At 44.0% G+C, this 27,846-nt stretch overlaps 1 protein-coding gene across 1 annotated transcript in view; it reads left to right on the top strand.

The window, feature by feature from the left end:
• Nucleotides 1-1,164: 1,164 nt before the first annotated feature.
• OTULINL (OTU deubiquitinase with linear linkage specificity like) overlaps nucleotides 1,165-27,846 on the top strand; it is an 81,719-nt gene continuing 55,037 nt past the window's right edge. The window contains exons 1-3 of the mRNA XM_033929854.1: nucleotides 1,165-1,289; nucleotides 23,330-23,335; nucleotides 23,454-23,471. The gene's annotated coding sequence lies outside the window, so the exon portion shown is untranslated. The remainder of the gene's footprint in view (nucleotides 1,290-23,329; nucleotides 23,336-23,453; nucleotides 23,472-27,846) is intronic.

The raw sequence follows: 27,846 nt of genomic DNA on the forward strand, positions 1-27,846 counted from the left end.
GAAAGAAACGTGTTTACATTTCCGGACAAAACTGGCAGCTTGCTTCCTTCTTTGTGCAGGAAGAGATCTTTAGATGGGGATCCGCCCTGTTCGTTGACTCTACTGGAGAGAAAAAAAATTGAGAACAGGGGTGGAAGGCAAAGGAGCCCCCCAGCCCTAAGCAATAAACGTAGGTGGGCTGGGCTCGTTTAATGTCAACACTTTCCAAAAGTAAAATGGATGTCAGGGATGATCCAGCCTTTATTTATTTATTTATTTTTTAATCCATTTGGAATCTTTTTCACATTCTGTATTGTGAAAAAAACTTTTTAAAAATGTAGGTTAGTGCCGTAAATCCTTGTACCAAAACCTCTGCTCTCTGAACAGTTGAACGTACATGCGAAGAATTCACAAAGGGCATCACCGTGCCTGTGAAGTTTGAACCTGTCATGAACGAAGCTCTTTTATTTGTTTTGAAGGAGGAGATCGGGTCATTAAGCGATTTTCCTTTAGCCACAAAAGAGGGGGAAGGGGAGCGTGCCTGGCCTTCAGAAGTCCCGCTGCAGAGCCAACCCGAGAAGCCTCATAAAGCAAAGCCTCGTAAAGGGAAGCCTGGCAGGCTGGCACAGTGCCTATAGCCCAGGGCTGACAAGAGAGAGAGGGCGGGCGGGCTGTCCCTGGGAGTGGCCCACCCGGGGCTCTCGCAGGGGCAGCACGAATCTCCCTCTCACTCGCTCCCTCTCCCAGGAAGAGCAGCCGCGACTGTCTGTCGTCTGAATTCTTATTATTTTGTTGCCTCTCTCCTTTGAGGACCGGCACCTTCACTCTCTCAGAGGAAGAGCCACAGTCTCGTCCTCTCCGTTCTGCACTCTGTCCCCCTCCCATGTCTAAATGGTCTTGTTCTGGGTGTTTGGGACTTGGGCAAAATTTTGACTTGGGCAGAGTGCAGAGCAGACTGTAATTTTCTGTCTCCCCCCCCCCCCCTTCCCTTTAGGATCTGGGGTCTCTTCGCCTTCCTTACTCTCTCATAAGATCTGTAGGCTCTTGTCTCACTGGTCCTGTCTATAGAAGCTGCAATTTTTTTCGGACTTCTTTTGCTCAGCTGAAGACCTCTTCTCTGACTTTGATTCCTTTAGTAGGGGCTGCACTTTCTCTCTCTCTCTTTCTCTCTCTCTGTTTGACTCTCAGGTGGAGGATGTCGGTGCCATCAGAGGAAGAGGCAAGAAGCTGGGCAGCCCCCTCCTCAGAGTTGCATTTGACTGGGTTCCAGCGCAGTCTCTCGATGCCCATCGGTCCCAGCTCAGCTACAGGTAAGAGGCCAGAATGCAAAAAAACAAGTAGCTTTCTCTCTGTTCCTCTTTTTTTTTCTGTGCAGCTGGCTGGGAGCCTGGCACATCGCAGCCAGTAAGCTGATATATGATGGGTGTTATTAATTCCTTTAGAAGTGATGCCCACACATCTCATTCTCTGCCCCCATTCCCACCTCACCCTTGGCACATACATGATGAGCTTGTGTGTGAGGGGGGTGGGGGAGTTGTAAATTCAAAACGACTGCATTGTACTTCCTCCAACTGCTCCCTGCATAAAGAGAGAGCATTCTGCTACTAGTTGTAATGAATTTGTTTGGTGCCCTGGAAGCCCTAGATCTGTGCTTGCATGCAGCCTAGTTGTGAATTTCCTGAGGGTTGGGTCTCCCCCATCGGTGTCCTAAATCTGCTGGCTACAAGTTGCTGCTTCCTTTGCATATGAGAGGATTGTGCGTCGGGTGTCTTATTTTTGTTACAGGTAGGGGAATTTAACAAATTCCTCAGAGAGAGAAGACCAAAACTAAAGAGGTCAGTTATTAGCGGAGCCATGTTATCTTACGGCGCCTTCCAAAAAGAAATTAAGACAGTATTATTTGATAAATTTATCTCTTAATTCGATGTTTTTATTCCTAATATAATAATTTTACCGCTTTTACTTAAATTTTTATTGTCTTTTTAGTTAATATGCTATATTCTCATTTTAATATTGTACTTTGCTGATTGTCCAGTTTTTCTCTCTTGTGTAAACCGCCTAGAATTCTTTTGACTGTGGCGGTATACAAAAATAAAATTTGTTCCTTAGAAATAAATATAAATACATGGCCCCAAAGCTTCTTGAAATTGCGGAGCTGCTGCAGACTGACCCCCTTGCCTATCCCTTCAGTCATGTTTACAAAGATAAACACGTGACAGCTTCATACCGACATCTTGACCCAAATGGGTCAAATAGCTCCCCCTCCATTGCTGTGTAATTTAACCCAATTTACACCAGTATTTATAGCTCACTTTTATCCAACAAAGCAGATTACAATTAAAAAAATGTTATGTTATGTGATCCCTGGCCAGGTCTAGCATGCAGGAGCCCTCATAGAAATATTTTCAGTTTGCACAGTGTGTGGCACAGAGCTAAAAGGAAGAAATCAAATAATAAAGTGGTGTTCAGTTCCGACTCCCTCTTCTGCCCTTTCATCCTTAACTTTACTCTAACTTTTTTAAAAATATTAGGGGGTGGGATGCTAAACGGAAGACAAATTATTTCCTTTCTCTGGATACAATGAGCTTACTCAATATTATTAATTTGGATTTGTTCGCAGTTATGTTATATTCAGGTATAGTAGGTATTTCCTTGGCAATGAAGGATTAAATGGCTTGCCCAAGATCACAAGTAGCAGCAGCAGCAGCAGCAGTGAAATTTGGACCAGGCACCCCTGGATGTCAAGCATGCTGCTCTAACCATTAGGCTACTACTGCTCCACTTCTTAACACTCACTGCACCCACAGTGCTGGCACCTGTGTGTATAGTAGCCTCTTATGACTAAGAGAAGGCCACATGGTAGTATCAGATCTAAAGTATAAGATTAGGTTATTGTGACCGCCTTAATTTTCCTTTTTGGTGGGTAAGTTTATGTTTAGGCTATAGATATGAAAAGATGAATACTGATATGTTGGAGCATATCAATTTATTTAAATTGGTTTGGGGCACGTAACATCCTTTGTTAATTCATTAAAGTTGTCCTTTGTTTTAATTTTTGTTTATTTTTATTCACATCCAGGATAGGGTGGGGGGGGGATTTTTGGTTTATTCTTTGATTAAATATGTTGGATGGGAGGGGAGGGATATTTTTTTTCTGCATTGTTACTGATTGAATATAAGTGCTTATTTTGATTATTAATGTCTGTATAATTCCTGGCACTTTGTGTTAGTTTTGAAAAATTAATAAAGTTTAAAAAAAAAAAAAAGATTAGGCTATGAGAACCTCAGAATTATTGTGCTTTTTCTAAAGTGTTGTAGACTGCAAAAATATAGTAAAATGTATTGAAACATAGAAGCATGATGATCTGTCGCCTTGAGCTTGAATAGGTTTGTGCGACTCACAAATGGAAGATTAAATTAGATAAAGGCCAAATGGCCCTGGGGGGGTGCAATGGAGGGAGGGAAACTAGTTTTCTAAAACCTGCAATTTAAACTGGTGATGTTGAACTTCTGGTCAGGTGGGTAGGCTCTCACAGTGCTTGAAAGCGGGAAAAGAGTTCTCTCATTCATTCTGTTTTATAGTATTGCCAATTTTGCATAAAAAAGGCCTAGGTAGAAATAACAATTGCCTCGAGTTAAACTGACAGCAAAAATTTGTTCCTTAAAAATAAATATAAATACATGGCCCCAAAGCTTCTTGAAATTGCGGAGCTGCTGCAGACTGACCCCCTTGCCTATCCCTTCAGTCATGTTTACAAAGATAAACACGTGACAGCTTCATACCGACATCTTGACCCAAATGGGTCAAATAGCTGCCCCTCCATTGCTGTGTAATTTAACCCAATTTACACCAGTATTTATAGCTCACTTTTATCCAACAAAGCAGATTACAATTAAAAAAAAAAAAGTTACCTAATGTCAAAAGACCCAGCAAGAACCCTAACTTGTAGTGCCTTCTGGGGACTGGTAACAATAAGCAACTCTAGGTGACAGAGTTCATCACTGTTCCCATCCCTGCGGATAACCATGGGAAACCATCCTGTGCCATTCTTTAGCGTCTATCTCAACCTCAGTTCTTCTACACCAGCATTCTTTAATGCAAGGCTTGAGGGTCAGGGGTTGTGTTCATTCATACTCCGATTCTTCCCTCTCTCCTTAAAGAATGGTATGGGGATAGTTTCCCACGGTTTTCTTCGGGGATGGGAACGGTGATTAATTTTGTCACCATGTCACTCTCTAGCAACTACCATTGGGTCTTGGGTTGAGAGCCACCAGTACACAGGATCTGCAAGAACATAGAAATAGGTGCAGTGCTGCTGCAGCCTAACACCACACAGTGCTTCTTCTCCATGAATTCCCCCCCCACCCCCCCACACACACACACACACACTTAGAAGGCCTCTTCTACTGAAAGGTCACAGGTACTGTGCTGGTTCTTCCTCTCTTTGCCATAGGCTTAGTTTCCACAATTGGACTTCCTCCATACAGCTGGTTCTTGGCAAAGGCAAACTGCTTAGTTCTGGGAGAGAGAGTTTAGGCCAGGCCTGGAAGTCTGAGAATGCTATCCTTATGCTAGGGGACCTGATTTCAGTGGGTAGAACGACTGCTTTGGGAATTAAGTTCATATCCAGAACTGGCCACAAAATCTCCCTTCTAGAACTGGATAACTTGGCAGCTCTGCAAGATCACTTCACAGGGTCTCTCTTGGAAAGCACAGACAGGTTTAAAAGCTGGGGGGGGGATGAAGGAAGCCCCCACCTCCATCAAAATATACAAAAAAGGATGTGGGGGAAGGAAAGGATAGGAAGAAAGTCGTCTTGCCAGAAATCTTTGCCCCTCACTTCAGGTCAGCCACTGTCAACATCAGCTGCCAGTTCCGGAGCAGTGAAAGCAGCTATAAAATCTTCCCGTTCAGGACCTGGAAGCTGGTGAACAGACCTTTCTCATTGTTTATATAGTAGCTGTTGCTGAACATGCCAGTGGCAGGCCCGGGTGAAAGCATGGCTGTAAGGGCAGGGATCTGGCACCCAAAACATTAGACATGACTAGGCAGTTGTCTAGAGCAATGCTCTTCAACCTTTTGACACCTATGGACCGGCGGAAATAAAATAATTATTTTGTGGACCGGCACCGGTCCACAGACTGGCAGTTGAACACTGGGCTAAGTCATGGACCAGACCCCGCCCATCAACACCCAATCTCTGCCTCTACCCCCATAATAGTACTAATTGTAATACCATTTTTTCCATTCATTTTTCATATAAACACACACACAATATAATAGTATTAACAACACATAATGTTAACCACAAAATTTAACTACACAGAGCACACTATATGCTTCTCAATATTCATTCCTACCAGAACACAAATAACCCTATGCAAATACGGGACCAAAAACTAAAAGTACTAATATATAAACAAACCCTAAGATGCAAGACTCTGCAAGCAGTACAACCCCAGAGGAAAAGAAACAAATGCATTTCTTCCTGAACAGACAGCAGATGTAAATCAATCACTAAATTAAAAAATAAAATCATTCCCTCTACCGTTGTTGTCTCCCTCCCTCCATGCTGTGCCTTGCCTTCTGGCCTGTCCCCCCCCCTCCCCCCCCCCCCCCCCCGGTGTTATCTTTTGGCCGGCTCCCTTTTCCTCAGTGCTGCAGTGCACAAAGCCATGGGCAGCATCCCGCACCTCATCTGGAAGCCTTACCTCTGACATTACAATGTCAGAGAGGTTTCCTATTCAGGTGCAGGATGCGCATAGGAGCCTCTGCCCACGGTTTTGTGCACTGCAGCACTGGGGAAGAGGGAGCCGGCCCGAAGACAACACTGCATCGATTGTACCTTGGACCGGCAGCTGAAGATCACTGTCTGGGGCCCTGTGGACCGGCAGGAAATTTCTGTGGACCGGCACCAGTCCATGGACCGGTGGTTGAAGAACACTGGTCTAGAGCAATAGCTTCTTAGGTGCAGCGAAGATTAGCTTCAGTTACGGCAAAACTGGAGGTTCTAACAGCCACACAAACTCAAAGAAGTATCAGCACATACTTAACAGAGCTCTGCATTTTGATAGGATTTTTGTATGATTATCATAGTTGTGGTTTAATTTTAAAAAATGGGGAGGTCGGGCATTAAGACATAGGTAAACTAGGGCCCAAAAAGTTAGTGAGCCCTGGCAGATGGGCTCAGAAATCAGGAGGTGATCATTGACAGCTTTCACAATTTGTTCAAGATTCTACACATTTGTAAAATACCCAAAAGGATGGATAAAATATCTAAATGATTTTTTTTTTTTCAGAGTTTAGCCCTCTATAGCTGTCCAAACATCCTCTACTTCCAGTGCAGTGACTATGGTAGGATCCAGCCAATGAGAATGCTACTCTGGTCACAGAGCCTGGAGAGAGCCAATAGAACCAGTGGGGTGGTGGTTTGACAAGGGGTAGGAATATAAGAGCATGGTGGGGGGAGGATCAATACAATAAGGTTCTTATAGGCCAAGAGAAAGAACTGGTAGAAAATGCAACGTTTAAGAGGGCAGAGGTAAGGGAGAATGTACTGACTGAAAAAGCACCAGAAAAGAGAGAGAGAATCTGTTTGTCTGTGCTTGAACAGTAAGGGCCTGAGTCTCCAAAGTGCATCCCGATTTTAGGCAGCTGTAGGCGTCCTACAGCTGTCTAATCAGCCAATCGGGATTCACGTTTTTTAAACAAATGCTCTCCAGGCAGGCCGCCTATATTGAAGGCGAGGCCCGCAAGACACCTAAGCTCGCCTAAGGGCCTTAGGCGAACCTAGGCGGCCCTACGCGTCTCCCTAGAAGAGGAAGAGACGCTTACAATGGCGCCTCTAGGCGCCTGGGCCAATCAGGCCTTAGACTTAGTGGGGATGGACGGACCCGCTATGCCTAAGGCCTGATTGGTCCAGGCTTCTAGAGCCTGGGCCAATCAGGCCTTAGGCTTCGGAAGAATGGGCCGGGAAGGGGCGGGCCAGCCTCATTTCGACGAGACGGGCCTGCCGGCTGGACGGGCAAGTCCCATCTGGCCAACAAGGAAAGGTTAGTTTGGTTGGGGGGAGGTTTGAGGGCTGTTAGCGCGGGGGGGGGGTGCGGAAGGGGTGCGTCTTCTTGCAGGAGGGATTGGGCACCCTCCTGCCAGTGATCGGTAGTGTCAGGGGGGGCGGTCGGTAGTGTCGGGGGGGCATCTTCTGGCAGGAGGGATTGGGCACCCCCCTGCCAGCGATCGGTAGTGTCGGGGGGGCGGTCGGTAGTGTCGGGGGGGCGGTCGGTAGTGTTGGGGGGGGCATCTTCTGGCAGGAGGGATTGGGCACCCCCCTGCCAGCGATCGGTAGTGTCGGGGGGGCGGTCGGTAGTGTCGGGGGGGTGGTCGGTAGTGTCGGGGGGGGGGAGGTCGGTAGTGTCGAGGGGGGCAGTCGGGCCTCGCCTTCAATATAGGCAGCCTGCCTGGGGAGCATTTTTTTTAAAAAACGTGCATCCCAATTGGCTGATTAGACAGCTGTAGGACGCCTACAACTGCCTAAAATCGGGACGCACTTTGGAGAATCAGGGCCTAAGAGTGTGTGCATATTATATCCAAACAGCAAGAGTATGTCTGTGGGCTGGAATAGAGCAGTCCATGTACCTGTGCACATTGGGCTAGCTAGATTCACGATTTTTTATTGCTTGGGCACCTCAGGAGAAGTAGATACTTTATTATTTTATATGCTATTTTCATTCATGTGTTTTAATAACAGAAAGCATGAGTTTGTGAGTGGGACGAAAGAAGAAAGACAGACAAATATACTGGACCCATAGAGATTGAATGGGAGGGAGGACGAGGGCTAGAGCAGAGGAGGAAATTCAAATAGTTAATGTAGTGTCCTGAAAACCAGGGGACCTGGGTTCAATTCCTACTCCAGCTCCTTGTGACCCAAACAAAGGCAAACTTCAAGAGAAATTGCATCTCTCTCAGGACCCTGCCTCTCCCATTCCACACAGTGATCTCCTTTATAATCCCATTCCCCCACTGTCTCTCTCATGGCCTAGTCCCTCATCCTACACAGTAGTGTCTCTCATGGCCCTCCACATCTTTGCACATCACATCAAATCCCACTCAGTTGGCTCTCATGATCCCCTACCATCTTTCTCATGGCTCTTAGCCACCCCCTCCCATCCCACACAATGGACTCCCCCTACTAAATCTCATGCAGTAATCTCTCAAGACCCACCCACCCCAAACAAATCTGAGGCTCTTTTAAAGTTTTTAAACAACCTTACCAGAGGCTGGAGACTTTTTTTTTCTGTAGGCTGTTCTGCTCCCACTGGTCCTGCCACTTCTCTGGCTTATCCTGCTGGTCCCATTTTCTGCTGCTGCACAGCTGCCATGTGGGAGGAAGGAAAAAAAGCATTTCACTACTATACAGCTGCTATTCTCAAATGCCTAGTTTTCTGCTCTATGAGTAGGGGTGGAGACTTTCAGATGCTCCTTTAAATGCTCCATTAGTTGAGAAAAGGTGGTGTGCCTTGCTAGCCAATGAGATGCTGCTTTCATTCTCAGGCAAGCAAAGCAGCATCTCATTGACTCTCCCTCTAACTTGCTCTCCAGAAAGAAGTTGCCTTCAGGGGGTATGTTTTTTTGTTTGTTTTTTTTGTGTGCCAGCTGCAAACCTTAGGTGCCAGGTTTGGTTTTATAGTCGCTATGGTGAGCTTGTGACTGGAGTTTGTTGAGCCCTGGTTTAGGGGATCCCAGGCTTGGGAGCCCATGGGATTTCCCAACCGCTCCACTTAGCTGCTACATTACTGGGCATCTCTAGTTTGTACCAGAGGCAGGGAAGAGTAAGATAATGACTTGCCCAACTTCCCATGTTCTTAGCCCACTATCCTGGGCTAAGAACATGGGAAGACTATTTGGCCAGCCCTGTTGTTGAACTTACATTCCAATTCAGTGTGCTCTTTGTAGTTCCAAATTCTACTCACTGAAATGAATGCTGCAGGTCCCATAGTGCCCTGTCAGAAATCTAGGACTGGTCTGTGGTCTCCCTTCTGGAACTGGGTAATTTGGCAGCTTTCTAGATCTAACCATTAAAACACTCCATTTGAATCATGTGCCTGCCTAGTCCCTGCAACACTCACAGCAGGACTCTGCACTTTCCCTAAGACTTTTGGAGAGGTGAAATGTAGGTGGAATGTCATGAATAAAAATAATGGGTGAAGGAAGACAAAAAAAAAAAATGAATATAATGGGGAGGGGCAGGGAGGTGAAACCAAATAAATAGAAGTCAGTTGTAGTGGGTCTAATGGGGCAGGATAAAAATGAAGGTTTGCCCAGGACAACCAACCCTTGTAGTAGCTCTGGGCACCAGAGGCAGTTGAGAATTATATTTGTAGCTAAATACTGACTTATTGGGCAGAAAAGCAGCATCAGTACCTCCAGTGGATATGCATAAGGTGGTGCTTCATACTGGGGCAGTGATAACAGCTGGACAAACAGCAGCACACTGTACATCTAGCAGCACTAGTGAAGAGGTGCGATTTAGAGTCATCAACTCTCACTCCTGATCCAGTCATGGGTGATTCCATTGATGCCTAGAGTTGTAATTTTGATTGTCCCAGAGATGCAGAGACTGGAGAGTTGCAGACTGGAGATTTTTGGACAGTTTTAGATTTCTGACTATCCCATCTTGGTACATTATGGGATTTGCAGCACTGATTTCAATGGGCAGGATCAGGCACTAGAAATCCAACACTGCTTTGGGATGTAAATTCAAAACCAGGACTGGCCAAAATGCTTCCAGTCTGGAGCTAGGGAATGTGGCATCTGTGCAATTCAATGCATGCAGTGGAGTGAAAACCAAGACTGGATCAACCTGGGGTAAGAACAGTAGGTGTTCATAGCAGAGAAATGGGAGAAAGAGAGATGACCAGTGCTTGAGCTAGGGCAGGGGTGTCAAAGTCCCTCCTCGAGGGCCACAATCCAGTTGGGTTTTCAGGATTTCCCCAATGAATATGCATCATTTTATGAACCATAGAGAGCACCTTAACAATTGCAACACATTTAATCATTTAAAATTTATTTCACAAGTGTAATTTCACCCATACCTATCACAAATTACTATGAATCTCACTACCACCATTCATCAATCACATAAAGTATAAAATGATTGTATTTGTGTTATACTTATTGTGAGTTTAAAAAAATATGAATAAAGATTTATAAAATATATATATATATTTCTAATAAATATATCTACTAAATAAACATGAACCCTTCCCCTCCAATAAAAGTCCATGTCAAACTTTCATCGTTGTCCATATACTGAGTTTCAATGTCTTCAAATGCTTTACAAACTGTTCTTTATCCTCGGTTATTTGTCTGCTAAATTGTTACTCCATACTCCATGCAATAATGCTCTTCACAATTGAACCACTGAATATGCATGAGATCTATTTGCATGCACTGCTTTCCTTGTATGCTAATAGATCTCATGCATATTCATTGGGGAAATCCTGAAAACCCGACTGGATTGCGGCCCTCGAGGAGGGACTTTGACACCCCTGTGCTAGGGTATTAGTCACTCTAGGCATACTTTCAACCTAGTACTCCCTTAACTTTTAGGCTAATAGGCTTCTTGACCCCCAAGATTTTGATCATTAAACTCAACAATTATGATTACCCTAATGCCACCGGTCCTAAGCTTATCCTGTAAAAATGCAGAAAAGTGTAAAAGTACATGTTGATAGTTGTTTGGATTTCGGGGGATGTCAGAACCTACAATCTTGCTTTGACTGCAGCTGTGTTTTACTTTCCTCCAGAAACAGCTGCTTTAGGTTGTTGCCTAGTCTGTCTAATGGTCAAGCCAGCCTTGACGCTGACAGATAACAGAAGGCCCTTTCTCTGAGGCGTCTGGGGAGTGCAGATGGAGAATGAATTAAGCTTAGTTTTTCTGCTTCCCTCCCATTCTGGCACTGCCACAGTATAAGCACGTGGGCACATGTGTATTTTGGTTAAAGATGTAAATAAGCATATGAGAGAGCACCAGTCTGTAGAGAAAAGTATCCAACCCTTATTTGCAGCTTTGGACTTCTTTGTAACACTCTTAGAGCCGTTGTTGGGTCTCTGGTATGTTATACATTTTAGTAAAGGTTTTGTGATGTGGTTTACACCACTCCCCCTATGTTTTTTTTTTTCCTTTTTTTTTTTTTAACACAGTTGATTTTTATTAAGCTCTTACATTAAGGTCTCCTTAAACAGTCAATTAACAAATTTAGGGCTCCTTTTACAAAGGTGTGCTAGCATTTTTAGCGTACGCACCGGATTAGCGCGTGCTAGCTGAAAGATTGCCGTCTGCTTAAAAGGAGGCGGTAGCGGCTAGCACACATGGCAATTTAGCGCGTTAAGGCCCTAACGCACCTTTGTAAAATAATAATAATTTTATTCTTCTATACCGCCATAATCGTGTGACTTCTAGGTGGTTCACATTGAAGAGCAACAAAACTGGTGAAGGGTATGGAGAAACTGGAATACGAGGACAGACTTATAACACTAGGATTGTTCTCCCTTGAGAAAAGGAGACTGCGTGGGGATATGATCGAGACCTTCAAAATACTGAAAGGAATCGACAAAATAGAGCAGAGAAGATTATTTACATTGTCCAATTTGACACGGACTAGAGGACATGTAATGAAGCTAAGGGGGGACAGGTTCAGGACTAATGTCAGGAAGTTCTGCTTCACTCAGAGAGTGGTTGACACCTGGAATGCTCTCCCAGAGGAGATTATTGCGGAATCTACCGTCCTAGGCTTCAAGAGCAAACTAGATGCATATCTCCTTAAGAGAGGCATATAAGGATATGGTGGAATATAAATTACGCCAGGTGTACACCTGGCAGGGCCTCCGCGTGTGCGGATCGCCGGACTTGATGGACCGAAGGTCTGATCCGGAGAAGGCAGTTCTTATGTTCTTATGTTCTTAAGAGAGCTGGACAATTAGCGAGTTACAATATGCAGATAGTCAGAATCTTAAAAAGCAGCAAATTACAATATACAGTTTGTTAAGAATTTCAGACTTATACACAGGAGTGGCCATATTAGAAATAATAGACATTGGATTTAGTGTTTGGTGTAGTTACTGTTTAGGTGATATATCTGTCGAATAAGGCAGTTTTTATGACTTTTCTAGAAGCGTTGTAGGTCAGTCTAGCTCCATTAATGTAGTTGTCTAGCCAGTGTTGTTGTTTGCTTGGTACATAAAAGTTCTATCCAGAAAGGTTTTGTATTTACAGCCGGTATGCAAATAGATTGCAGTTTCTGGTTTGTCTATGGTTTGACTATGGAGCTCATTTTCAAAAAAGAAACATCCAAAAAGTGGCATTTAGACATTTTTCGTGCTTTCACAGCTGGATGTTGGGATATAAACAGGAATAACTGGGCAAGCTGGATGGGCTAATCTGTCTTTTTCTGCTATTATCAACCATGTTAGTATGCTGCTTTTTGCTTTTATTGAGCCTAGCAGCCTTGAATACGTATATAATATTTAAACATACCAGGACATTTTACTAGCAAGCAAAGTAAATGGTTGCGCCTGCGACTGCAATCTTTGCCATAGCAACTAAAGCACTGACTACCAACTAAACAGAAAGGACCGCTTAAATTTGTCCCTTATTTCCCTATTCCAGACAATAATTTTTCAAATCTGTTGTCCCAGGATATTAAATTTCCAGCATCCCTTTTGTCATATCCCGATGTTTTCATTAGTTATGTTTGCATGTGGTCAGTCAGGGCCCTCTGTTGTTATAGAAGTACTTTATAGAAAGCAAGAGAGAGAATAAAATGTGCTGTCTATACACCTTGGGCTTGATTCTCTTTTGGATGCTGGCATCCAGTGGCCGCCTAAGAAGCGGCCGCCGATTGCATGGCAATCACGCGTTGGCATTCAAAAGAGAATTGCGTCTACAGTCAGGAGCATTTTGCAGGCCTACATTTAAGGCGTCTGTGTTGCATCTACGTAGACGCATAGCGACGCTTATGCCCATCCAAGGCCACTTCCGGGTGAAGCTATGTGCATGCCCCACCTTGTAGACGCGCTCTGGAGGCCTACAGTGTGGGCATCCTGCCTCAGAGAGTTGGGGTTTTTTAACGTGCATCCTGATTGGCTGCCAGAAAGCGGTAGGACGCCTTCCACTGCCTGCCATCGGGATGTGCGCTTTTCAGAATCAGGACCCTTGTGTTTACATGTTTATATTATGCTCCCTGAACTGTTGCTGCCTAGAACAGCTTAGCTCGTGCAAAGGCTGTGTAACTTTCACCTTATAGGTTAAAAACGACATGAGGCTCATTTTCAAAAGAGAAAAGCATCCCCAAAATGGCATAAAGTGGCATTTGGATGTTTTATTTGCTACAGTGTTCAAATTGCCATTTCAAAACACATTTTTAAAGATGATTTTCTATGATGTTTGTCTGCAGTTCATCTAAATCTCAAGGGGACATGTTGGGGGCGTATTTTAGGCAGGATTAGGATGGACTTATCATTTGGATGGTTTTCTGAAATAATGGAACATTGCAGAAAACATCCAGGGCAAAACTTGGGCATTTAAGCTAAACCTTTTTTCAATAACGATTAAGTGTCAAAAAGGTGGCCAAATTGATCAGATGACCACTGGAGGCATGAAGGCACGGCCTCTCCTTACTCCCTCAGTAAAGATAAAATTCTTGTACGATAAAGCTTTCTGCAAATCAATTTTGGTTTGTTTCCTTGCTAGTTCTTTATTCTAAGTAGATGATCATTCATTGCCCTGCCCCTTTCTCCTCATGTCTTGCCCTAATCCTTCTAACAATCCAAGCACAGAAGCTAGTCTAATCAGCATTCTTATATTCCAATCCACATCTTCCCTATGATTAGGGCTTAATTTACACAGTAACAAGAACATCAAAACCAGGACTTTTTTTGAGGAGTTACTCGGAGGTACTGTGTATCAGCACCCTTTCCATTGTTTAATAAAAATGACCCATGGTCCCAAAGTATTAATAAAAGAGCTCAGGTTCTGCATTCAGGCCTAAATGCACTAAATGCTCCGATCGTATACCGATGGTCAGTTTGACTGTTTTAGCGACTAACCATATTTGCTGATCTGATGTTCAAAATGGCTCACCGCATGGTTTTCTGTGCGTTCGTACATTTTCCAACTCTGGCATGCAAATGACCTCCTTACTATTAAAATGAGGTCATTAATATTAAAACAAGTCATCTGATCAATGGCCTAACATTGCAATGCCATAATCAGATCGCTAAAACTGACCCCAAAAAAACCAACAGGTTACTGACAGGTCTGACAGGGGGTTTTTTTCTTCTTTTTTTCTATTAGCACAGATATGTTCCCCCCCCCCCCCGATGATGCTCCCCCTAACGCCCACCAAAACAAAAATAGAGGTAGGATAGATGACCACTCCCTACTGTCGTTGCGAAGCTCATCCCCCATGCAGAGCAGAATTGCCCCCCACCCCGGCTAGGACCCCCCTCCATACTTTAATCAAAATTAGCAGGGGGGATGCTCACTCCCTCCTATCACCGCGAACATCCCCTCGCCGAACTACTCTCCCCAGGACCCCTCTCTTTCCCCACAGAAGGGATGAAGGCGGGTATACGCACTTTGGATGATGTTATTTCTGATAGTAAGCTGCTTGATTTTTCACAATTGCAACACAAATTTGGTCTTAATAAATCACAAAATTATAGATGGTTGCAGTTGAAGCAGGCCATTCAGGTGGGGTTCGCTGAATGGAAAAATCTTAGTAATCAGTATAGTCTGCCGCTCAGTGGTATAAATTAATATCTGAATTTTTAAATAAGAAACCAAACACTGGTCTGCATGACATTTGGATCATTGAGATAAAGCATCAAATTACTGTGTCTCAATGGTCACGAATTTGGGCTTGGAGGATGAGATGTATGGCATCGGCATCTATGAGACAAATTTGGGGTTTTTTGTTACATAGAGCAGTTTGGACCCCGGTTCGTTTACAGAAAGTAGATAGCTCTAAATCTAATAGATGCTGGCACTGTCCTCTCGAAGCTGGGACATTAGATCATTTACTATTCTATTGTCTGTTGATACTTAGTTTTTGGAAATCCATTTGAGGTCAAATGAATGATCTACTGGTAAATCCAGTGGCATTATCATATGACACTTCCATGAGAGCCAAGAGTCAAATCTCTTCTAATAATAATAATAAACTTTTGCTCATTATGACAGGGGTTGCCATACAGCATATTATGAAAAACTGGAAAAATTGGGATCAGCTGAATTACAATTTTTGGTGGAATTCATTATGCCAAATCTTTAAAATGGAGCGGGTAATAGCCATACAGCGGGGGCATTTTAAGAAATGTAGGAATGTTTGGGAGCCATTAACAAAATACTGTACAGAATGAATATTATTTTTTTCCCTTTTGTTCATACACATCCAGAGTGGGGAAGGGGGTGGGAATACTTTAGGATTTTTCATGCTTAAGAACAATTGTTGGGTATAAGGGAGGGGGGATATTTGATGTGAGTTAGAATTTGATGATATATTAAGTGATGTTAAAGTATAAAATGATTGTATCTTATGTTACACTTATTGAAAGTTTTAAAAATGAATAAAGATTAAAAAAAAATAAAATAAAGTTTTTCAAAAACAATACAAGCACCACACACAATGCAACGCAACTGACAAAGCATGATGCTCCAGTACTCCCGCAATCACTACCTAATACAGGAAAGTCTTGACTAGCAAGGAACATCACCCCATCACGGAACCCCCAAAAACCAAAACAGTCCCCTACCCGTATAGCACATCAAGAACCACTCCCCCTACCCAATCCCCCCCCAATATTGCAAAAAGGGGGCACGTAGAGTGTTCTTCAACGTGCCCTCATTCAACTCCACCTCCCCAGCAGACCCCACATCCCAAACAATCTTTTTTGGATCAAAGGAAAGCAAAAAAATTTTTTACAAGTCCACTCCTGGTATACCTAATAGCCCAAGTGCTGAGCAGCAAGTCGCTCCATTTGTGCCAACTTGCACAACTGAAAAAGCTAGTCCTCTCCAGTCGGTGCTAAGCTGTGCTTCCATGACCGAGCAATCAGACATTTAGCAGCCGCCAAACCCATATGAACCAACTTGGTTCATCAAGGTGTGCACACCACACCACACCAGAGTCTCGACACCATGGCTCTCAGGTTAGGGATCCTGATTTGTGGGGTGATTCTGAAGAGCCCTTTCTATCCAAAGGTGAATGCTCTTCTGATGAGGAGGAACACCTTGTTACCAATCCCTCTTCTCATCCAGATTCCGCATCTTTTCCTTCTTTTCTAAAGGAAATGTGTGAATCCTTGTCTATTCCCTTGGAGGCTGAGTCAAAGAAATCTAAGGCATTTCTTGATGCATTGGACTTTGACCAGCCTCCAAGGGAATTTCTTAAACTTCCTCTCCATGATATATTGAGAGAAACGTTTTATAAAAACCTTGAAACTCCCCTGACTGTCCCTGGAGCCCCTAGAAAACTGGACTCTTTATACAGGGTGATACCTATTCCTGGGTTTGATAAACCCCAACTCCCGCATGAGTCTCTTTTAGTGGAGTCCACTTTAAAGAAATCAGCGGGAGCTAATGTGTATGCCTCAGTCCCTCCTGGCAGAGAAGGGAAATCAATGGACAAGTAACCAAAATAGTCAAATATCAGAACATTCCCACCAAATATGCAAATAGGTACCCGTGCCCTTATTATACCTCCAGCAAATAGCACTAGTTTGTGGATACATACAATGCAACCGCTCCGGGGTAAGATACCAACGTGTTAATACTTTTAAGCATTTTCTTGTACCAAGACACTATGGGATGCCTTTTGAACCTCAAGACATATTTGTGCCCACTCCTCCCTTTGAAAAGTAAGGCCCAAATATAAACTTCAATAAAAATAATTGAACAGAAAAGTAAGGCCCAAATCCTCCTCCCTTTTCTGCATATATGGATACTGAATGACCTCCTGTCCCCTAAAATAACGATACAAAATTGAAATGGGCCTAGGCACCCTTCGCAAAAGAAGCCACACATTTTCAAAATGTTCAACAGTCTGAGGGGCCACCCTCGCCCATCTCAGGGAAAACAAAAAATGGCGAAGTTGCATAAAAGCAAAGAAATCACCCCAGACACCCGCCACCCTCCCAACTAGCTCATTAAAACTGGGGATACTTCCACCCAAAAGCAAATCCCTAAATGTAACTGAGCCCAGAGCTGCCCATCCCGAGAACGAATCCCCTGCCATGCCCACCCCAAAACAAGGTTCCCCCCTAATGGGCGCCAAAGAGGATACATCCCCCCTATCTTTCTCCAGACCTTACCCCATAAACCCGCCAAATGACGCAAAAATGGATTATGGAGCTCCTGTAAGTCCATGGTAAGGACAGATGATGTCCACATCCAACACTGGAGATTGCAAAAAGGGACAAAACTCTGTTCCAACCGGACCTCTAAGTTAAAGTCAACAACAGACCAATCTAACAAAAATCGCAGCTGTGCTGTCAAATAATACCAGTGGTAAATTAGGAACTGCCCTACCCCCATCCTCCCTAGCCATCCACAATACCCTCTGAGATAAACAGGGATGTTTGCCCTGCCAGATGAAGGTGCGGAATTCTGTATACAAAGATTGCAACACCCTATATGGTACCTGCAAAGGCAGAGTCTGAAACAGAAACAACAGACGCGGCAACACATTCATTTAAATTACAACTATGCGCCCCCCACCAAGAAAGCCACAGTACATGCCATTTCTGCAAATCAACCTTCACCGATGAAATAATACCTTCATAATTGAGCTCATAAAGGTGAGATACGTCCCGAGGTAAGTTAATACCCAGATACCTGATAGAACCCACAGCCCTCCTGAAAGGAAAAGAGGCAAGCAGCCTCTGTTCCTCTGCCTCTGTCAAGGTGACCCCCCAAAATTCCAATTTGTCCATATTAATAGTAAGTCCAGCCAACTGACCAAAAGAGTGGAACACCTCCAGCAGACCAGAAAAGTAAGAACCGGATCCCTCACATATAACAAAATATCGTCTGCACAGAGGGACACTTTATGCTCCGCACCCCCCATGTATACCTTTAATATCCCCCCACTCTTGAATCCAACTGGCTAGGGGTTCAATATATAGAGCAAATAAAAGCAGGGAAAGAGGACACCCCTGCCTCGTGCTCTGCCCAATAGAGAAAAAATCCATATAATATCCATTAAGTTTAATACACGCTCACGGGGAATTATAAAAACTGCGAATCCAGTCTACAAATATCCTACCAAACCCCATCTGATCCAAAACTGCCCACAGAAATCCCCACTGCACCTTGTCAAAAGCTTTTTCAGCATCAATTGACAACAACGCAATGGGAACCTCTAAGCGGGGCGCACCCCACAACAGATGTAAAGTACGGCGGATATTATCCCCAACTTGTCGCTTCTGAATAAAACCCGATTGGTCCAAGTGGATTAAATCTGGTAGAAATCTCCCCAACTGCAAAGCCAGCACCTTTGCTAATATCTTGGCATCAACATTCAGTAACAAAATCGGCCGGAATGCACTACAAGACTTGGGATCCTTCCCTGGTTTTAATGAGACCGTTATCCCAGCATCTTGCATCGAAGAAGGCAACTTCCCCCTTGCGCACTCCATTACAAACCCGCACCAACAAGTGACACAAAGATTCCTGTAGATGACGATAAAAGGAATTGGGAAGGCCATCCAACCCAGGGGACTTATGGGCCTTTAGGCTGTGAATCACTTTCTCAACTTCCCCTACCGTAACCAGCTTGGAAAGGCGTTCCTGATCCCGCCAAGAAAGAACCAGGAAGGGTATGCGAGACACGAACTCCTCAATCTGAGCAGTACTAGCCTGCTCAACAGAGCCATAGAACCACTGATAGTATTGCACAAAAATAGCCTGGATTTCAACATCCCGTACTTTAAGAGCCCCCGTATCATCACGAATAGCAGTCACCGCATCCATAGCTCTCTGAGCACACAAATAGCGAGCCAACAATGCACTAGAATTTTTTATCATGTTCAAAAAGCGCCTGCTTCAACTGAGCCCTACGAAATTCCATCTCATCTAATTGTAATTGATGCAAATCCAACTGAGCCTGCTTCAGCAAAGCAAAAGTCTGAGCATCGGGATTAGTTTTATGTTGAACCTTAAACCCAATGAACACCGGGCCTGATCCGCTTCTTTCGCGCCCTCCATTTAACAAAACCCCCCTTACCACTGCTTTCAGTGCATCCCATAGAATATCATCCCCCACAGATCCATTGTTATTAGTCTCCAAATATGCAGAAATAGTCTCCCTAATTTCCTGTAAAATGATAGGATACCGTAATAAAGATTCATTTAAACGCCAATAGCACTGTCCAGACACAACTTTAAGCCCTTGACATCGAATCCATACAGGGGCATGATCCGAAATCTGGATCGATTCAATCTCTACTTGCCCAATATTACCCCATAAATTTCTATGTGCCCATAGCCCATCAATTCTAGTATAGGTTTGCGTAGCATGGGAATAATGGGAAAAATTTTTCTGGACACCATGGTGTAACCTCCAGCACTCCAGCAATCCCAGACTCTGTATCTTCTTAAGAAATGCAGCACTATGGCGACCAAGAGCCTTCCTTCCCCCTTCAGAATGATCAAAAGTAGGGTCCGGGCAGACATTAAAATATTCACCTACAAAGATCCTTCCCTTGGAAAATTGAAACAAATCATCTGTAAACTTGGCATAGAAAGAAGCCTGAGAAGAGTTAGGCCCATAAATATTAATCACTGTAATCTCTGTACCCTGAATCCGTCCCCTCACTGCCAAATACCTGCCCTCACTCTCCGGCTAAAACCCCACCCCCTTACGAACCAAAATGGCTAAACCCCCATTTTCAAAGACCCCACTGCCTGATGAGCCCATACCCATTCATACTTAGGAGACCCAAGTAGTCTTGCATCTCACGGCCTTAAGTGCGTTTCTTGGAACAAACAGATGTCCCAATGTAATTTATTCAGTTCTATGCTTCTCTTGCCAGGATTATTTAGGCCATTAACATTTCATGATCCAATCACCAAAGCACTATCCCTCCATCCCCCCTTCCCCCCACCTTCCACCCCCAGAAAATTGAGACTGGCCGCACCTATGGTCAGTCAGAATAAAGAAGTAATAACCCCCCAGAAGGCAAGCAAAACTCACCTCCAGCGTGCCTACGTATGCAACCCCCACCTCCACCCCAAACCCCAGGCATACAACCCCACCATATCCACCTCACAAACAACCAAACACACACAACAACATACCCCCAACATTCAACCCAACACCATCCCAGCGCAGCCAGGTCCCTTATAACTGAGACAAAACCCAGCCACGTAGAGAAATAATCAACCCAACAAGAGGCCCAAACAGTATAAACCAAAAAAGCCCACAGGCGGGATGTGGCCTGGAAGCGCTGCTGAATGGTCGGGTGATTGTGAAGCTCCTCATATTCAGGCAGTTATTTCAAATATTTTTCAACTTTAGAGTTTATTTTTTCTTTTAAAACGCTGATATATTTGTAGCAGATGATGGCTTGTACTAAACAGACAAAATTAGACACTGCTTTTACATCGGGTGGAAAGGGGAAGCGTTTGAAAACTGATCCACCAACTCCCTCTAAGGCTTCGTTGCCAGATACTGCTGCAGACTCATTGGATATAATAGAAGAGCTAAGGGCTATGAAATTAATTTTAAAAAGTAACGCAGATCAGCTAACTGCAGTAAGAGAAGAAATTCCAACCTGGCAAGGCAAATGAAAGTGGCTAATAACAGAATGGAGCAGCTGGAGACTCGAGTTGTTAAAGTAGAGGAGAGTCAAATACAGTGTAGGAAAGATGGAAAAATGTTACAAGAAATGACAAAGCAGCTGGAGAATTATGAAAATCAGTCACATAGGAATAATATATGTGTCCTAGGTCTTTCAGAGGGTGTGGAAGGTAAAGATGTGATTTTATTTTTGCAAGATTTAATTCCCAAATTGCTTCCAATATCTTTAAAAGCCCCCTTAGAGATTGAAAGGGCGCATAGAATTTCATTTAAAAGATCTAACAACAATACTGGACCCAGACCATTGATTTTCACTGTACAGTGGTACCTTGGTTTACGAGCATAATTAGTTCCAGAAGCATGCTCGTAAACCAAAATACTCATATGTCAAAGCGAGTTTCCCCAAATGAAATAATGGAAACTCGCTTTGATATGTTCCCACTCCCACCCCCCGAGGCCAGTGGCGCTGCTTTATTCCCTCCCCACGAGAACCGGCATTGCTCCCCCCGAAGGCCCCCCCCTCGATCTGGCACCCCCCTGCCGCGACCTGAAGTCCCCCATACCCACCCGAACCCGCTTCTTACTTTTAGCTCGGCCTTGGCACAAGCATGTCCTGTGCGTTGGTGCCGGTGCCCGAAGATCGGCCTCCTCTTCTGTGCTGGGCCTTGAGCATTTGCGCATGCTCAAGGCCTGCGAGTTCACATTCTCTCCGAGAACAATGGCCAGTCAGGGACTTCCTTAGACTCCTCCCTAAGGAAGTCCCTGATTGGCTGAGGTGCCCCAGGTCCCTCCCAACAGAGGAGCCCGAGGCACCTCAGCCAATCAGAGCCTTAGGCTCCTCCCTGTGTATCACATGATGAACATGGGCGTGACCTAAGGCCAGTATTGCGGTGCGGCAGACAGAGCAGCAGGAGCATGAGGATTTTGCACTTCCTCCTGCTCCTGAAGATCACTGGAGGCCTAAGGAGCAGGAGGGACTGGGCAAGACTCCTGTTCCCAATGTTTTTAAAGGTCATTTAGACATTGGGACACTGGATCATCTATTGTTCTGTTGTCCTTTGATACTCAGTTTCTGGAAGTCAATATGGGGACAGATTAACCTCATACTGGAATCAACAATCCCTTTGACGTATGAGGCAATTATATGTGGAACATTGCTGCATATTAAGCCTCCCATGGATCGCTACAAATGCAGGCTTTTCCTAATTATGACAGGGATAGCTATGCAAATGATAACCCGCAATGGGAAAAATTGTGACCGCCTCAAATTTCCTTTTTGGTGGTCCAGCTTATGTTTAGGTTACAAATATGAAAAGATGAATACTGATATGTTGGGGCATAGCAATTTTTAAAATTTATTTTGGGGCCCATAGACATCTTTTGTTACTTCAACATAGTTGTCTTTTATTTTATTTTTGTTTATTTTTATACATATCCAGGACAGGGTTGGTGGGTGGGGGGATATCTTTTTGGTTTATTTCTTGATTAAATTGTTGGATGGGAGGGGAGGGATATTTTTCTTCTGCATTGTTATTGATGAAATTTAAGTGCTTATGTTGATTATTAATGTCTGTATGATTCCTGGCACTTTGTATTAGTTTTGAAAATTAATAAAGATTTATAAAAAAAAAAAAAAAAAGGTACGGGGGTTGAGTGGGTCCGGCCCGGCCAAGTTGAGTTTGCGATGGCAGGAGGGAGCTGGCATCCCTCCTGTCATATTCATTTGCACAGGGGAGGGGGTGGTTTGGCAGCGGAGGCGGCAGGAATCAGTTTGGGGGGGGCAGTTTCTTTGGATTCGGGGAGGGGGAGCACTGTCGGGTTAAAATCACGGCCTTGCAATGCGTTGTGCAGAATATATTAAAAAGGAAAAATTCCTTTTTTATATATTCTGCTGAAAGCATTGCGAGCCTGTGGTTTTAAAGGGCAGGAGAGTCAGCCAGGATAGAAGCTACTGGTCTTCAGCAGTCGCTTCTTTTCTGATCGGCAAGCCCAATCGGTTTTGTAGAAACTGTTTAGTGAATCGCTGCCTTCCAAAATTTGCATGTCATTTCCATCAGTGGCGTGCGCTGATTGGATCAGGTACTGATCGCATCGAGAAGAACATTGGTGAATCGGGTCGGGGAACGATCGGTTTGCATAGTGAATCGAGCCCTTTGTTTCTTAGATTTCGAGCATATGTGGTGATCGCTTTCCAGCTATCTTTCAGTGGTAAACTTGTTTTTTGAATAGGTTTATGTTTAGTTACACTTCCTGTTACATTGCTAAGAAGTGAGTTGCTAATATTGTTTATTTTGCTATCTGTACTACCATCACATCTTGTCTTTTGCTGAGGGTGGCCTCCATAATTGTATTTCTTCCATAATTGCATTTCCACAACCTTAGGGTCTTAAGGCTGTAGCTTTAACACTCTCCCCCTTGATTTGAGGAAATTCACTGAGCACATCATGAGGGGATAAAGTGTAACCATACATGCCTTACCTTTTGATTTCAGATCGAGGTACAGTCCCACACTGGATAACATACATCCACTCTATCTTTACCTTTTTGTGGGGAAAAGTGAATGGACCACTCCGGCTACTAACATTATCTCTTCTTTCCACTGTGTGGTATTGCAGACAGCGGTTACTAAAATGGTAAGTTTCTTCATGGTGTTTTGACATTCTCTCTTAGTGTCCAAGTTTATGGAAATGTCTGTTATATAGAGCTACCCAGATGTCTTCTTCATAGATTACGTACTTTACAAATCACATGGCTTTGTTTGTTAGGTGGACTTCAACAGCAGGACTTAGGCTGCTGTATGTAAAATAATCATTGGCTACCGTTGGAGTTTTATCTGGTATAGAAATATTTGGTTTTGACTCACAGAGCTATTTATGGTCATCAACCCATTTAGCTGGAAAGATCTTTAGAAGCATATTCCCCAGTTAGATCATTGAGGTCTCATCTCTTGGCGTTACCCCCACCTAGGGCTGCAAGACTGGTAGTGACCAGAAAACAGGCATTCTGTTGTAAGGCTCTGGTACTTTGGAATGGGTTGCCAATTGACTTGCGTGAAGAACAATCATTGGATAGTTTCTAATGATATTGTGAACGTGAGTTTGTAAGTCACTTAGTTCATTAAGCGGATTATAAATATTTTAAATAAATGACACCTAGATCCTTTTCCTGGGCAGTGACTCCTAACACAGAACCCAGCATCACGTAGCTATAGTTCAGGTTCCTGTTTCCTACATGCATCACTTTGCCCTTCTTCACATTAAACGTCATCTGCCGTTTTGATGCCCAGTCTCCTAGGGCTCCTTTTACGAAGCTGTGGTAGCGTTTTTAGCACACGCTGCAGATCAGCGCGTGCTAACCCCCCATGCTAAGCAGAAAAACTAACGCCAGCTCAATGGAGGCGTTAGTGTCTAGTGCGCGCGACATTATAGTGTGCGCTAAGCGCACACTAAAACCGCTACCGCAGCTTAGTAAAAGGAGCCCGTAGTCTCACAAGGTCCTCTTGCAATTTTTCATAATCCTCTTACGATTTAACAACTTTGAACAACTTTGTGTCATCAGCAAATTTAATTATCTCACTAGTTATTCCCATCTCTAGATTATTGATAAATATGTTAAAAAGCAGCGGTCCCAGCACAGACCCCTGGGGAACCCCACTATTTACCCTTCTCCTTTAATAATATTGACCATTTAAACCTATTTTCTGGTTTCTCTCTTTCAACCAGTTCATAATCCATAATAGGACATTACCTCCTATCTCATGACTTTTTAATTTCCTCAGAAGTCATTCAAGAGGGAAAGACATGCCTTTTGAAAATCCAAAATACACAATATCCACTGGCTAACCTTTATCCTCATGTTCAAAGAAATGCAGTAGATTAATGAGGCAAGATTTCCCTTCACTAAATCCAATTTGGCTTTCTCTCATTAATTCATGCTTATGTATATGTTCTCTCATTTTGTTTTTTATAATAGTCTCTACCGTTTTGCCTAGCACTGATGTCGGACTTCCTGGATCACCTTTAGAACTTTTTTTTTTTTGTAAAATCTTTATTAATTTTCAAAACTAATACAAAGTGCCATGAACTATACAAACATTAATAAACAACATAAGCACTTAAATTCCATCAATAACATTACAGAAGAAAAATATCCCTCCCCTTCCTTCCAGCAATTCAACCAAGAACCCTTTTAAAAAATCGGCATCACATTGGCTACCCTCCAATCTTCCAGTACTAAGCTGGATTTTAAAGAAAATTACAAATTGCTAACAATAGCTCTGCAAGTTCATTTTTCAATTCTATCAGCACTCTGGAATGTATACCATCCGGTCCAGGCGATTTGCTGATGTTCAATGTGTCAAATTGACCCATTACATCTTCCAGTGATACAGAGATTTGTTTCAATTTCTCTGGTTCATCAGACTTGAATACTATTTCTGGCACTGATAACTCCAAACATCTTCCTCAGTGAAGACCAAAGCAAAGAATTCATTTAATCTCTCCGCTGTGGCCATGCCTTCCCAAGAGCTCCTTTTACTCCTCAGTCATCTATTGATTCTCTTCCCGACTTCTTGCTTTTAATATACCTTAAAAAAGAAAAAGGGTTTACTGTGTGTTTTTACTTCCAGCGCAATCTTTTTTTCAAGATCTCTACTTCCCTTCCTTATTAGCACCTTGCATTTGACTTGCCATTCCTTGCGCTCTTTACAGTTATTTTCAGTCGGATCCTTCTTCCACTTTCTGAAGGATTCTCTTTTAGCTCTAATAGTTTCCTTCACCTCTCTCATAAACCACACTGGCTGCCTTTTAGTCTTCCTTCCTCCTTTTTAATACATAGAATATATCTAGTCTGGGCTTCCAGGATGGTGTTTTTGAATAACATCCACGCCGGATGAAAATTTATGACCTTTGCAGCTGCTCTTCTAAGTTTCTTTTTTTATCATTCTCTTCGTGTTATCATAGTCTCCTTTTTTAAAATTAAATGCTATTGGATTGGATTTCCTGTGTGAACGTATTCCAGGGATTATATTAAATCATCATGTTATGCTCACTGTTATCAAGTGGCCCCAGCAGTGCTCTAAGCGGGCGGGTGTTGTGAGCAAACTTTTTTCACCGTGAGCCAAAAATATCGGGCGCCAGCAAGTTATGAGCCAACTCGCCCGATTCTCCTCTCGCCGCCCTGCCATCTGCCGTACGCCTCTTCCGATCGTGCGCTGTGACGAGAAACGTGTGCGCTGCGATGTAATATTTTGTGCGCCAGCGCACGCCAGCGCAGCTTAGCGGGAACACTGGTTCAAATGGTTTTATTTATTTCCCCAAATTTATTTTTGTTATACGCATTGAAAATATTTGATATTGCGTTTAAATCAAAATCTCAATAAACTTGAAACGAGTGCCCGTGAGATTGTGGGAGGGTTAAATACTCAAAACTTAGAAGTTTTTGCTACGCCAGCTTTCTGGTATCTTTACATACAGTGGCGTACCTAGCATATGTAACATCCGGGGCCCATCATTTTTTGGCACCCCCCCCCATCTGTAAGAAAAACATGATTTTTAGTAACAAACCACACGTCACACATGAGTACCTAGGAAAAGGCAGCATCTTACATATTGCAGTGAGCAGTACATCAATACACCCATTGTAAAACTAAACAAGCCAGACCAGCACAGATCAATCCTACACCGTCAATCCTAACAGAAAACCATGTCTTTCGAACACACAGAACACAGAAAACACCTTCGCCTAGTAAGGAATATGTAATCACAAACTAACCCCTCCCTCTTTTACAAAACTGTAGTGTGGATTTTAGCTACGGAGGTAACAGCTCTGATGCTCATAAAATTCTGAGCATCAGAGCTGCTACCACCAAGGCTGGTGCTAAAAACGCTTCACAGTTTTGTAAAAGGGGGGATAAAATAAAAATACATAGACAAAGGTTAAATTGAACCAGCAAGAAGCTGGACTCTGCATACAATGCTTCACAGAAACAGTGACACATGTCTCCTAAAGCAATAAATAAATAGAAATTTTTTTCTACCTTTGTCTTCTGTGGTTTCTCCTTTCCTCATCTTCTTGTAACTCTCTTCCTTCCATCCACTGTCTGCCGTCTCTCTTCCCCTATATGGCATCTTCTCTCCTTCTATGCCCCTTCCAGAAACTGTATGCCTCCCCCTTCCATCTCTCCTTTCACCCCATTGGTCTGGCATCTCTCTCCTCGCCTTCCCTCTCCCACACCTCTCCTCATAGTCTGGTATCTCCCCTTCCCTGATTCTCTGGCATCTCTCCCTTTCCTTTTCTTCCATCTTTCGCTCCCCCTCCATGCTCTCACATCTCCCCCTTCCTTTTCCCTTAGACTGGCATACCTTCCTCCTACGCTCCAAGCCCTGGCATCTCCTTTAATTCCCTCCCTCATCTTCCTTCTCCCTCCAGCTGGGTACCGCAACACTCTTCCCTGCAGCTCTGCACTTCCCCACAATTGCCATGCTTCGGTTCCTCTTCTTCCTTCCTTCCTCCCCCCCCCCCCCCCGCGGGACCCTGCGGCACCATCAACTCTTACTCCCTCTAATGTCGGCCCTGCAGCTCCAGACTTCCTCGCACCTTCTCCCCTCCCCCTTTGGATCGCTATTATTTTAAATGTTATAGCCGCGGAGCTGTATCCATCAGTGGAGATGTCTAACCTCGGCCTGCCCCGGAACTCTTACTGCAACAGTGACTTCCTGTTCCTGCCTAGACGGGCGGCTGCTGCAGTAAGAGTTCCGGGGCAGGCCGAGGTTAGACATCTCCACTGATGGATACAGCTCCGCGGCTATAACATTTAAAATAATAGCGATCCAAAGGGGGAGGGGAGAAGGTGCGAGGAAGTCTGGAGCTGCAGGGCCGACATTAGAGGGAGTAAGAGTTGATGGTGCCGCAGGGTCCCGCGGGGGGGGGGGGGGGGAGGAAGGAAGGAAGAAGAGGAACCGAAGCATGGCAATTGTGGGGAAGTGCAATCCCCCCAATGCGTCCCCT

The sequence above is a fragment of the Geotrypetes seraphini genome, chromosome 2, assembly GCF_902459505.1.
Source record: "Geotrypetes seraphini chromosome 2, aGeoSer1.1, whole genome shotgun sequence".
NCBI classification, from domain to species: Eukaryota; Metazoa; Chordata; class Amphibia; order Gymnophiona; family Dermophiidae; genus Geotrypetes; species Geotrypetes seraphini.